This window comes from Felis catus, chromosome B1 (genome assembly GCF_018350175.1).
Source record: "Felis catus isolate Fca126 chromosome B1, F.catus_Fca126_mat1.0, whole genome shotgun sequence".
NCBI lineage: Eukaryota > Metazoa > Chordata > Mammalia > Carnivora > Felidae > Felis > Felis catus.
Genome location: NC_058371.1, coordinates 202,904,540 through 202,916,566, shown reverse-complemented (window position 1 = coordinate 202,916,566; position 12,027 = coordinate 202,904,540). Strand labels below are relative to the sequence as shown.

The window sequence follows — 12,027 nt, the reverse complement described above, 5'->3', positions numbered from 1 at the left end:
CGAGTGTTTGTTCACATTGTGAAAGTGTATTTGCCATTGATTCACTCAGAAGAGATGTTTTCCTTGCTTTTCCCCGTCCTCTGGGGGAGGGTTTTGGTCAGGGCTGACTTGGGGGAACTTCCCATGGCTCCCTGGTGACCGAGACACGAGTTCTGGAAGCCGTTTATTGCAGAGACATGTTAGGAACCTGACCTTGAGCGGGTGGAGCCCTGCGGCCGTCCGGGCGTTGGCTGCAGCACGTCTCATCCCACCTGTGCTGACAAGTTAAAACACGCCGTCTTTTTAACCAGCAAGTGAAGATTTCAAAGCTCTTGCCGAATTTGAGCAATTCTGGAAATTCGGGTGAGACTGAAGTGCGATATGTTCCCTTCTTAGGAACAGCCTAGTGGGTGAGTTGAGGCCTGCGGGCTGGACAGGAGGTGAGAGCCCTCTTCCCGCCTCTGAACAGTGTGTGGGAGCTCTGTCACGGGTTCCGTCCAGAAAGGAGGTGGCCGGGCATGTCCCCTCCCACTGGCAGTTGCCCTGCTGTAACCTCATCATTTTTGCTCCGTGGTGGTTCCCTGTCGCTCGTGATACTCATAAAGTCCTTATGCTCACAAGCTGTGTGTGTGTGTTTTACATGCGTTAATGAATCTATTCTTCTGTCTTTGGAGAGTTGAATTTATAGTTTATCAGAAGGTCTCAGCCCTGTGTTCTCACTGTTTGCTGGCCGTAGGTCTGACGCACACGAGCAGCAGGAACCGGACGGCCGTGGGGCCCGAGGTTACCCCGGTTTTGCCCGGGAGAGGGAAACTAAGCGTGGTTTCCCCGACGCTTTCTGTTGTCCCACAACTGCTGGCTTTGGTGGGGTGGGGGGCCCTGGACGGGGCTGCTGGCGCGGAGGGCAGGGGGGGCCGGGAGCCGCCGCCGGTCGTGGGCACACGCGGAGCACATCTTGAATTACAAACGTGCCGATACCTGAGGTGGAGACCATGGATCCTGAAGGTTGTGTTTGGGGATTTGTTTATTTTAATAAAAGGAATTACGTTCCCTTTTTCACGTACAGTGATAATCATGCCATTTGATCGGTCTTCAGCTGGGAGTGGGAACCATTTCCTTAATGGAAAGAAAGAGGACCGGTAACCGAATCCAGGATAAAAGTGGTTTTTATAAAATTCCCTTTCTGCTGTTCAGTTTATCCTTCCTGGTGGAAGATGCTCACTTCTGCAGGAAACTTACAAACGTGAGAAGTTCAGTTTAACCGTATACACGAGGCCTGATCAGGCTGGGACACTTTCCCCCCGCGAGCAGTGGGTGTGGGGGCCCTGAAGTCGTCCACTCAGTGTTTACGGAGCCAGGCCTCCCACGTGTGGGGGGACCCCTGACTTGGGGTCCAGTGTGTCCTTGCTAAGGAAGCGGTGTCCTGGTGGTGGTGGCAGGTGGGGGCCCCCTCTCTGGGCCCTACGGGCCCCAGTGTCTCTGGGGATGGCCCCTGTGCCCCGCGAGGCCCTCTGCAGCAGAGGTGGGTGGGGAAGGGCCCACTACATCTTGAGCACGCCCTGAATTTCAGGAACTGCACCGACAGCCTGTGTGTGTTTTATTCAGTTTGTCATACTTGTATCACTTTTCCATCTTCGATTCTCTTCCGAGCGTAAGAAGAGAACGTTTCTCGTTGCGCTTGCGGGCTGGTTCTAGGAGCTCCAGCCCCACGGTCTCCACGGGAGGGGGGCAGGGACTGGGGAGCCGGTCTGGAAAGCACCCCGTTCACAGGTTAGGACGGTGTCCACGTGGACACCCCGCGTGGCTCTGGTGACGGGTGAGTCGCTCACTCGGAAGCACCGGCAGTCGCGGCTGCCTTCCGCCTCCCGCGGTGTCCCCGAGTCTCCCCGTGTCTTACAACCTCTCGCCATCTAGCCGTGTGGCTTTATTGGGAGGAGGTTGGACAATGCTGTTGTGCGACTTTTGGCAACTTGAGTGTTACCCGCTTTCTCGGAAGGAGAGGGGCTCATTGCCGCCGGCAGCCAGAGACCGCCCTGTGAAGGCAGGGCTGGAGGCCAGCCTCCCCGGAGGGCACGCCAGGACCTGGGGTGAGTCCGGGGGCAGATTTGGCCTTGAGGAAAGGAAGAACATTCTAGCATTAAAGAGAGGCTTAAAAATGTAATGCCCCCCCCCCCCCCTTGGGAAGTTATTCAGACACTTGCTCACAGAGGAGGCCCACGGCCCAGGAGCGGAAGCGCAGACGTGGCGGCCGTGGGCCGGTGGGGATGCGCGGGCCTCCAGTGGAGACGCGAGCGGGGCACGTGGGCCTCCCGTCCTGGGCCACGGAGCCCTGCGGCTTTATTGTCACAGAAGCTCGCTCTCCTGCTTTCTCTCTGTCTCTTTTTCACTCTGTACCAAGCAGCTTTGCCAGGAGTCCCTGCCCACCCGACTCCTACATCCTCAAAAGGTCAGACCGCGTCCTGCCCTCCCTAGATGTGCTTTCGCGGCGGAGAGGCGCGGCGTGTGAGGGAGCCGTGCGAGCGCCCCCACCCCGGGCACACGGCGGGCTCGCTCACTCGCTCGCTGCGTCACCCGCGCGAGCCTCCCACTTCTCGCCTCTCCCAGCGTGCTGGTCCCAGAGTCCCAGAGACCCCTTGGGGGCATGTCCCCTGCCGCCTCCTCGTCCCTGCCCTGCATCCCGGCCCAGGCGGCTGCGGCCGCACCCCCTTCACCTAAACTGCCGTCCCTTCGAGGTTTGCTCCCCTCCCGACACCTCACTGGCCCCGCTCTCTGCCTGCTCAGCTCAGAGCTGGGGTGGTGGTGACCCCGTCCTCCCGCCCCGGTCCCACGTGTCCCTCAGACCCCTTGCATGCCAGCGCACTCCGGGTCCCGTGGCAGTGCCTCCGAGAGGCCCGGGCCACTGCCGGCCTCCCCGTGAGACCAGCCCGGGCTTCCTCGCCGCCCGGCACTGCTGACGAGGGCCGTCGTGCCGGTCACTCCCCCGTGTCACCGTGCGGCCTCCACGCCGTGGGCCCGGTGCCACGCACGGCGGGCGGCGCAGAGGGCGTCTGAAGGAAGGCGTTCACAGGACGCGCGGGTGCGGGCCGGAGCCCGGGTTGGAACAGTGGCTTTCAGAGTTTTCCCTTCGTGGCGAAAGCCTCCGGTCACACAAGCCGACAAGCCGGGAGAACCCCGTTCGATAGAACGCGAACGCAGAGACGGCTGGTTGAGGCTGTGGCCTCCCTGGCGCTGGTGGGCGTCTCCTACCCAGGCGCTGGCCACACGGGGCAGGTCTGGGCCATCCCCTTTGTCCTTGTCCAGAAGCTGCCATCCGTCACCCCTTACTGACAAAGACACACGTTTTTTTTTTAAGGTTATTTATTTATTTTGAGAGAGAGAGAACACGAGCAGGGGAAGGTCAGAGAGGGAGAGGGAGAGAGAGAATCCCATGCAGGCTCGATCCCACGAACCGTGAGATCATGACCTGAGCCGGAGTCAAGAGTGAGACGCTTAACCGTCCGAGCCACCCGGGCACCCCCGCAAAGACACGTAGTTTTGAAGTCACTTGTAAACTCCGTGCCATAAACTAATAGCAGTTAATTCTGCTAATTTTGATTATTCTTTTAACATCGAATCTGGAACCTTTTTGAAATCAGAAATAATACCAGATGAAAGCCATGTGATCTTTAATTCTTGTTTGCTTTCTGAATGCAGACGGCCTTTCATTTTAAGCCTGCTGTCTCCTGTTTTGCTGTCTGCCCTGTTCAAGCACATGCCAAGCAAGACAAGCCATAGGGCGGCAGGAAGGTAGCGGGCGTGTCCCCTGAGTGGCAGGGAAGGCCGCGCACCGAGCTCCTTGCCACCAGGCCGCTGAGGAGCCCCACGTGGCCGGAGCCTATGGCACCGACTGGGCTTTGTTGCCCTGGGACACGGATCTTGGCTTTGCCAACTGCCCTGCCTCAGTCCTTGAAGCTCAGCCACGGGGACACGGGGAGATGTCCCCTGCCGGTTAGTCCCTTTGTAACTGGTGGCCAAGAGGCTGTGCGGCAGGTTAGGACCATTTAGCAGCTAATCGGAGTGGAGTGCGGTTAGAGGTGCCATTAAAAAATAATTTTTTTTTAATTATTTTTCTTTATTTTTGAGACGCAGAGAGAGACAGAGCACGAGTGGGGGAGGGGCAGAGAGAGGGAGACACAGAATCCGAAACAGGCTCCAGGCCCCGAGCCGTCAGCACAGAGCCCGACGCGGGGCCCGAACTCCGAACCGCGAGATCGTGACCTGAGCCGAACTCGGACCCTCAACTGACTGAGCCACCCAGGCGTCCCTAGAGGTGCCATTTTTAGCCCGTCACTAGGGTTACACACGGCAGGGACCTTGGGCCGCGGGAAGGGTGCCGTCTGGAAGGAGGGCTGCCTGTTCAGGCCTCACGTCCTCGGCCACACTGGGTGCCTGGCCTGTGTGCGTTCTGGCGCGTCCCTGTTACCAGTGCGCACACTGCACAGGGGCTTCTTGTTTTTCTTTCCAAAATTATCTCATTTTTATATTTCCCAGCTTTATCGAGGCATGGTTGACAAATAAAAATTGTATGTGTTTAAGGTGTGCGATGTGGTGAAATGGCCATTACAATCGAGATAATTAACGTGCCCATCACCTCACGTGGCTCCCTCTGTGTGTTGGCAGGCGGGGGGCGGGGGCGAGGACCGGAAGCTTGACTCTCTCAGCAGCTCTCAGGTGGATGATACGAGCCTGTGATGTGTGGTCACCGTCTGTACCTTAGATTCCCAGAACTTACTCATCTTTTAAGTGAAACCCTGTCAACCTTGGCCAACATCTCCCGTGTCCCCTCGCCCACCACCATTCTGCCTTTTATGTCTGTGCATTGGACTCCACTGGGCCTTGGACAGCGTGGGTTTGAACCGCGCACGCCTGCTTAGGTACAGGTTTTTTTTTCTCAATAAATGCAGTACAGTCCTGTAAATGTATCTTCCTTATGATTTTCTTAGTAAGTTTCTTTCCTGTGGCTGACTTTATTGTAAGAATACGCATCTCATGCATACAACATATGAAATGTGTATTGTTTTTGTCATCGGTGAGACTTCCCGTCAACAGTAGGCTGTCACTAGTTAATTTTTTGAGGAGTCGGAAGTTACGCACGGATTTTTGGATTTTCGACTATGTGGGGATTGGGGTTAGGGTTAGGGCATCCCAACCCCCATGCTGTTCAAGCATCGTGTGTACGTTATTATTTTTTTTTAAGTTTATTTATTTACTTAGAGAGCTAGCAAGCTGGGGAGGGGCAGAGAGAAAGGGAGAGAGAGAATCTCAAGCAGGCTCCACACTGTCAGCCCAGAGCCCGATGTGAGGCTCGAACTCACAACCTGAGCTGAAACCAGGAGTCGGACCCCTGACCGACTGAGCCAGCCCTGCGCCCCATCAGGCGTCGGCTGTATTTTAGATCCACGCACAAGGGAGAGCGCGCAGCGGCTGTGTCTGGCTCGTCTCACGCAGCGTAATGTCCTCTGGGCTCGTCCGTGTGTCTCAAAGGCAGAAGTCCTTTTTCGAGGGCCGGGTGGCGTTCCGCCGCGTGGATGCGCCAGCGTTTCCTTATCTGTTCACCTGCCTCGAAGGGGCTCAGTTGGCCTGTGGACGGACATTTGTTTCCGTGTCTTGACCACGGCGAGCAGTGCTTCAGTGAACGTGGGGGCGCGGACATCCGGTTTCAGTCCTTCGGACAGGTACCCAGCGGTGGGGTGGTTCTAGAGTTCGTTGCCAGAGGGTCCTCCATCCTGTTCTGCACAGTGGCCGCACCGGTTCGCGCTCCCCCCGGCAGCGCAAGAGGGTCCCCTTTCTCCGCATCCTCGCCAACCCCTGTGGCTTCTGGTCTTTTTGATGATAGCCATTCCGATGGGGGTGAGGTCATCCCTCGCTGTCGTTTTTTTTTTTTTTTTTTTTTTTTTTTTTTTTTTTTTTAAATTTATTTTTGGGACAGAGAGAGACAGAGCATGAACGGGGGAGGGGCAGAGAGAGAGGGAGACACAGAATCGGAAACAGGCTCCAGGCTCTGAGCCATCAGCCCAGAGCCCGACGCGGGGCTCGAACTCACGGACCGCGAGATCGTGACCTGGCTGAAGTCGGACGCTTAACCGACTGAGCCACCCAGGCGCCCCTCTCGCTGTCGTTTTGACTTGCGTTCCCTGATGATGAGCGACGTCCTGCACCTTCTCACGTGCCTGTTGGCCGTCGGCGGCTCTTCTTTGGAGAAGCGTCTGTGCGAGTCCTTTTTTCTCCGGTTGTTTGGATCTTTTGTTGTTGAATCGCGTGAGTTGCTCGTGTTTTTTGGCCGTGACTCCTTTACCGGCCGTGGTCTGCGAGTCTTCTGCGGAGGGGCTCGTGAGCACGTGGCCACCACCGGGCGGATCAGACCGTCAGCCTTGGCATTTTCTGAGCGAGGCGCAGGGCCTGGAAGAGCCCAGGGGGCGGCCCGGCTGGAGCCGCGCACGGTGAGGGCCGAGGAGCCTGTCCCCGGGGAGCCACGCTGTGTGTCAGCCGTGCCTGTCACGGTGCACGCGGTTTCGCTTCCGTCTTGGTGGCCGCCCCATTAGGCAGGTGCAAACGTGCATCAGAACAGGTGAGTCGCTCGCGTGCCCTGAGATCACGCCTCCTGCGGCTGCACACGTCGACACCGGTGAGCCGCAGGTGGTGCTCCGCCAGGGAAGCCAGACCCCGGAAACAGACGGCGACCCGTTTAGGCGAGAGGCTGGGAGAGCTGAGGCTCCAAGGGGGAGGACCGCGTGTGGGATCACGGCAGCCGCGCGGCACGGAGCAGATGTACCCAACTCCGACGCCACATCTCTCTCCTCCCAGCCCCTGGCATTTAATACCCACTTTATTTTTACATATTCCATCCTTGAGGACAACGACCTTTTGGGGTAAAATGAGGCATGTGTATTATAAATACGTTAAGTCACTAAAAAAAAGCAAAGGAGAAACCGGTTTTGAAAGATCGACCCAAAGCCGGCGAGCCTGAACAGGCGAGTGTCACCACGGGTGTCCCTACAGACAGCAGCCGAGGCAGGTGGACAGGGTGCCAGACACGCCAGGACGCGAGGGCGGATCAGGGCTCTCCCGGGGTGCGCCGTCAGGCAGGCGGGACCAGGCGGGGGGGCGCTCAGGCTGCTCGGTGGCTCAGACCCCGTGGGAGGCGCGGCTAGCAGCTCCCTCCCTCCTCCTCTGTTGCCACCTCTCCTGGGTTCCTGGCCCCAGGGTACATTTTGAGGGCAGAATGCGTCGCTGTGACATCGTAATTGGGGCCCGTGGCTGTGAGCTGCGGTTGTGTGTGGATCCTGTATGGGCAGGGGGAGAGGAGTGAGGGTCCCGGGGGGAGGGGGGGGAGGGAGAGGAGTGAGGGTCCTGGGGGGAGGGGGAATGGGAGAGGAGTGAGGGTCCCGTGTGGACAGGGGCGAGGGGGGGGAGAGGAGTGAGGGTCCCGGGGGGAGGGGGGAGAGGAGTGAGGGTCCCGGGGGGAGGGGGGAGAGGAGTGAGGGTCCCGTGTGAACGGGGGGGGGGGGGGGGGACAGGGGGCCCACCCTCAGCGCTTCAGCCCGCCTTCTCAGTGTCACTCTTTTACTGGGTCTCACTGGCAGGTTCCTGAGCCCCCAGGCTCTCTTTTCCTCACGTTTCTGCTTCATTGAGAATCAGTCTGTTCTCACCATACATAAAAGGCAATTTGGTGGCAAAAGTCTTTTTTCCTATGACATTAATTTGAATTTCAGGCATAACCTTTCTCTTTTTTACTTTTTTTTGATTCCATAATAGTATTTCTTGATCTCGTCCTCAATTTGTTTTATCAGCGGTGTTTTCTCTCTGTTCCCTCATGGAACAGGAAGAGTTTTAACATTGTTTAGGTCGTGTTTCCTTCTGGACCAAACTTTGTCTCTGTCTCTTGCATGTTATATGTCTTCCCTCATCCATGGGCGCATCCATCCATCCACCCACCCACCCGTGTATCCATCTGTCTTTCCATCCATCCATCCATCCATCCACTCAGCCATCCGTCTGTCTTTCCATCCATCCATCCATCCATCCATCCATCCATCCATCCATCATCCATCCATTGGTTTTTCCACCCACCCATCCACTTACCCGTCTGTCAATTCATCTTCCCATCTACTTAGGTCAGCAGGCCCCCGTGACCTGGATCGCTCTTTTCTGGCAATGAGGTTCTCAAGCCCAGAGAGGCTGCAGCACTGAGTCTCTGTATCCCCCCCGCCCAGGCAAGATCCTCGGTGCCAGCGAGGAATCTACCCCCAACGGTTTATGCTCGACTTTCCCCAGGTTCCCCATTATCCTGCCTTACTGAGAATGTTTGGGGTCTTGTAGAGTCACCTCCTTTCCCAGGACGACTGCTAGGCACTCGGGTGGGCCAGGCAGAGAACCTGTCACAAGTGTTTTGGTTTTTTTTCCTTTTTAATCTTTCCTTGGCTTTTTTACCCCTCCTTTTTTTTTTTTTTTTCCTTTTTCCTTTCTCCTGTTTGAAGCCCACGGCAGGAGACTGCGTCCTCCTTTGGTTGCTGTTGTGAAGTTTGTGCCTGATTTTCAATCTGTCCCTGGAGGGGTGGGGAAAGGGGGGCCTGCGGGCCTGGTCCACGTGCCACACGTCCCTGGGGAGCTGCCCTGTGCAGGCTTGTTTTGTTTCTAAGTAGAACTTTGCTCTATAGAACAAAGTTAGGAAATGAAAGAGGAAAGTAGGTTGCTATAGATGAGAGTTTTGCAATCCTGCTTCTCACCTGCTCCTCTGGACGGGCGGTGAGGGACTTGGGTCTGGCCACTCTGTCTCCAGGGCTCAGCAAGGGACCCACCCACTCCTGAAAGTTTGAACACACCTGATGAGGGCTGATCACAGCTCAGCGGGCTGTCCGTGTCTTTCCAGGCCCCGTCCCCTCCTTCGTCCTGGCTGGACACCCGGTGAACGATGGTGGGTGTGGCCTAGATCAGACCCAAGGGAGCACCCCCGTTTCCCGTCTCTGGGGTCTCTCCTTCCTCCAGCTCTCCTTGTGGCTCTTCCTCGAGGCTCTGAGTTCCACCGGCTTCACATTCATAGTGAGCCTTGGTTTCCAGGAGTGACTCTTACTGTCTCGGGTGCTTGGGATGTGGAAGCAGAGGTCTGCTTTGACCTCTTCCTGCAACTCACAGACGGACTCCCTGTCGCTTCTGCTTGTTCCTGGGAAGAAGCGGTGCCTTCTGTGAAACTCCACACGCGTCAGGATCCCATGACTGGTGCTCCCTGGGCTCCTGCCACGTGGAGCCGCCCGGCTCCCAGGCCGCCCTCTGGGCACGTCCCCTCCGTCTGTGTCATGCCTCCTCCGCCGTCTGGGGGATCGCTGTGCAGGCACAGAGCGTCAGGCTGCTTGCGAGCCCTGACAGGGGGTGACCCCTGCCGATAGAGTGACTGGGGGCTAACCTCCGAGCGGAGTGCTGGAATCTTGAGTGTTTGTGGCCAGTGGAACTGTAGTCTATGAAATTGTGGAAGAGAAAGATGTAAAAGGTTTCAGAGTAATGCCGTGTGTTTTTGTCCGGTTTTGGTGGATTCCCACTTTCCTCATCAGAAAGGCAGTGCAGCCTAATTGCACATTTTTCAGAACTGTTTGCTAAATAGAAGAGCTGAAATGTTAGTTTGTAACTTGCTGTGCGAGAGGGGCTGTTTTAACCAGAATTCTTTATTTTGGTTTAATACATCACATTCCTTATGGTTTGTTTTAGAACTGAAAAATTATACCCAGAATAACAGGGTGTATTTATAGGGTCTGAAGTACTAAGTATTTGTAAGCACCAGTCAGACGGTAGGTTTTAGTTTCGGGGAAGCGCGGGGACTTGCTTTCTGCCAAGATGCCTTCCAGTGTGCTCGTTGCCTTCAGTTCTGCGAGATGTTTGGAGAGCGTTTTGATTAGTAATTATTTCTGTTGCGATTTTTTTTTTTTTTTTCCCAGCGAACAGAAGTTCAAAGTTAATAAAGCCAGTGAGCACATACCTGCCTCCCGGAAGTGATACATGTGACCATTTGGGCATATTTGCTTTAGACCTTTTTTCTCAAGCATGAAAATCACAGGGGAGGCCCCCCCCTGCCCCCCCCCAACCCATCCATTCCTCGTCCTCCCCCAGAGGCCCTCCCTGGAAGCAGGCGTGTGTCCTTCCTACGCCAAGGAAATGGATTGCTTCGATTCTTGGTGGAAAACGCCTCTCTTAGGAATCTGTAGTGTGAAAAGAGTGGGGCGTACGGACCGTTTCAGTGAGTCCTCTGTTCCCGCCAGGGGATGGTTAGCGCTTCTGGGCCACCCAAGTTCTGCCTCTGGATCTGGGAGCTGGGGCTGCGTTCCCTCGTGCAGATCTGACTGCGCACTTGCGATCTGTGCATTTTTCTGTGCGTGCTACACTTTCATAAAGAGTCTGCTGAAGAATATTGTTTGAAATGCTGGAGGGCTTTTACCAAAGGACTTTCAAAATGGTCTAAAAATTCTAGTATGTTCACTCTCAGAATATTTATAAAGTTGCTGAGAGATAGTATTTTATAGACTCGGTCAGAAATTTGGCTAGAATAATGTAGAGGAAAGTTTTTGGGGCCCCTGGGTCGCTCAGTCAGTTAAGCATCCAACTTTGGCTCAGGTCACGACCTCGCGATTTGTGGGTTCAAGCCCCGCATCGGGCTCTGTGCTGACAGCTCAGAGCCTGGAGCCTGCTTCCGATTCTGTGTCTCCCTCTCTCTCTGCCCCTCCCCTGCTCACACTCTGTCTCTCTGTGTCTCTCAAAAATAATAAACGTTAAAAAAAAAGTTTAAGTAGACCCTGAGGGCCCTTTTCCCAGGGGCTCTCCTAGTAGAGCAGTTTTTGTGCAAATTGGGAAAAAAAAACCCTTATCCCCATGGTAGATAAACTGTAAGAATATAAAGTGTGTGGTTCTGGGCATACCACTTAGAAAGCTTTTAAGATTTTCTCTTTATCAATGGTTTTCAGCAACTTACCTACGATAATTCTCAAGTTGGCTTTGTTTGTGTACCTGCTCTTGGGGATTCGTGAGGATCAGGTATTTCCTACTTGAATCAGAAGAACATTGGCCCCTTGAACTTTTCCTACCGCCATGGAGACATGTGCGTTTTCAGCCCTTCTTTTTCTCTCCTGTGCTTCACCCTTTGTAGATTCTTTAGCTCTGTCTTCAAGTTCACTGGTCTTTTCTTCCACGGCGTCTAATACACGTTAATGCCATCCTGTGACCCACCCGCTTCAGAGGCTGTGTCTTTGCCTCAGCAGCGCCCTGTCTCTCCTACAGCCCGTCATCTCTGTCCTCGCTGCTTTCCTAACACCCTTGAGCGTGTTTGCAATATCGCTACGTGCCTTCACGTCCTTGGCTGCTGACTCTCCATCACTGTCGTTCCCAGGTCTGTTCTGTTGCCTGGTTACGGGTCACATTTTTTTGTGTCTTCGCTTGTCTATAGATTTTCAGCTGTGTGCTGGGTTTTGTTGTCTTCCTTTGAAGAGTATGGAAGTTTGTTTAATGGGCAGGTAAGCTATTTGTGGGTTGGTTTGATCCCTTTGAGGCTTCTTTTTAGGCTTTTTTTAGGGCAAGTCTAACGTAGCTTTTATGGTAGGCTCTGTGAGCCACACTACCTAAGCCTAACACAGGTGGGGTCTCCTTCGAGGGGCAGGCATTCCACAAGGACTGGCTGGGACTCGGAAATCCCCCAGCCCTGTGAGTTGTCTAGCCTCGTGGGGTGTCCCCCCGTACCCACACAGTCTAGAACTCAGCAACAGGCCCCAGGGTCTCCTGTGAGCTCTCTGCAGCCCTTCCTATACTGGTTGATGCAGCCCCTGCAGGGCCCGGCCACCCTGGGCTTCCCTGAGTCTAGTCTCTTCAGCTCTGAGCACTGAGCTCTCTTCAGCTCCGTGAGAGAGCCATCGTGCACTCGGGTCCCCCTGCCCCAGGCTGTACTTTTGTGCGGTGCCCCCTGGTGGGTCGCTGGACGGCCCCGGGGCTCACCTCACTGATTTCTTTTCCTTCAGGAATCACCGTCTTATGGTA

General features: G+C 55.3%; 1 protein-coding gene across 6 annotated transcripts in view; it reads left to right on the top strand.

Annotated features, from left to right (window-relative positions):
* Positions 1-12,027, top strand: part of RGS12 (regulator of G protein signaling 12) — a 120,133-nt gene that overhangs the window by 64,783 nt on the left and 43,323 nt on the right. The gene's annotated exons all lie outside the window — the stretch shown is intronic.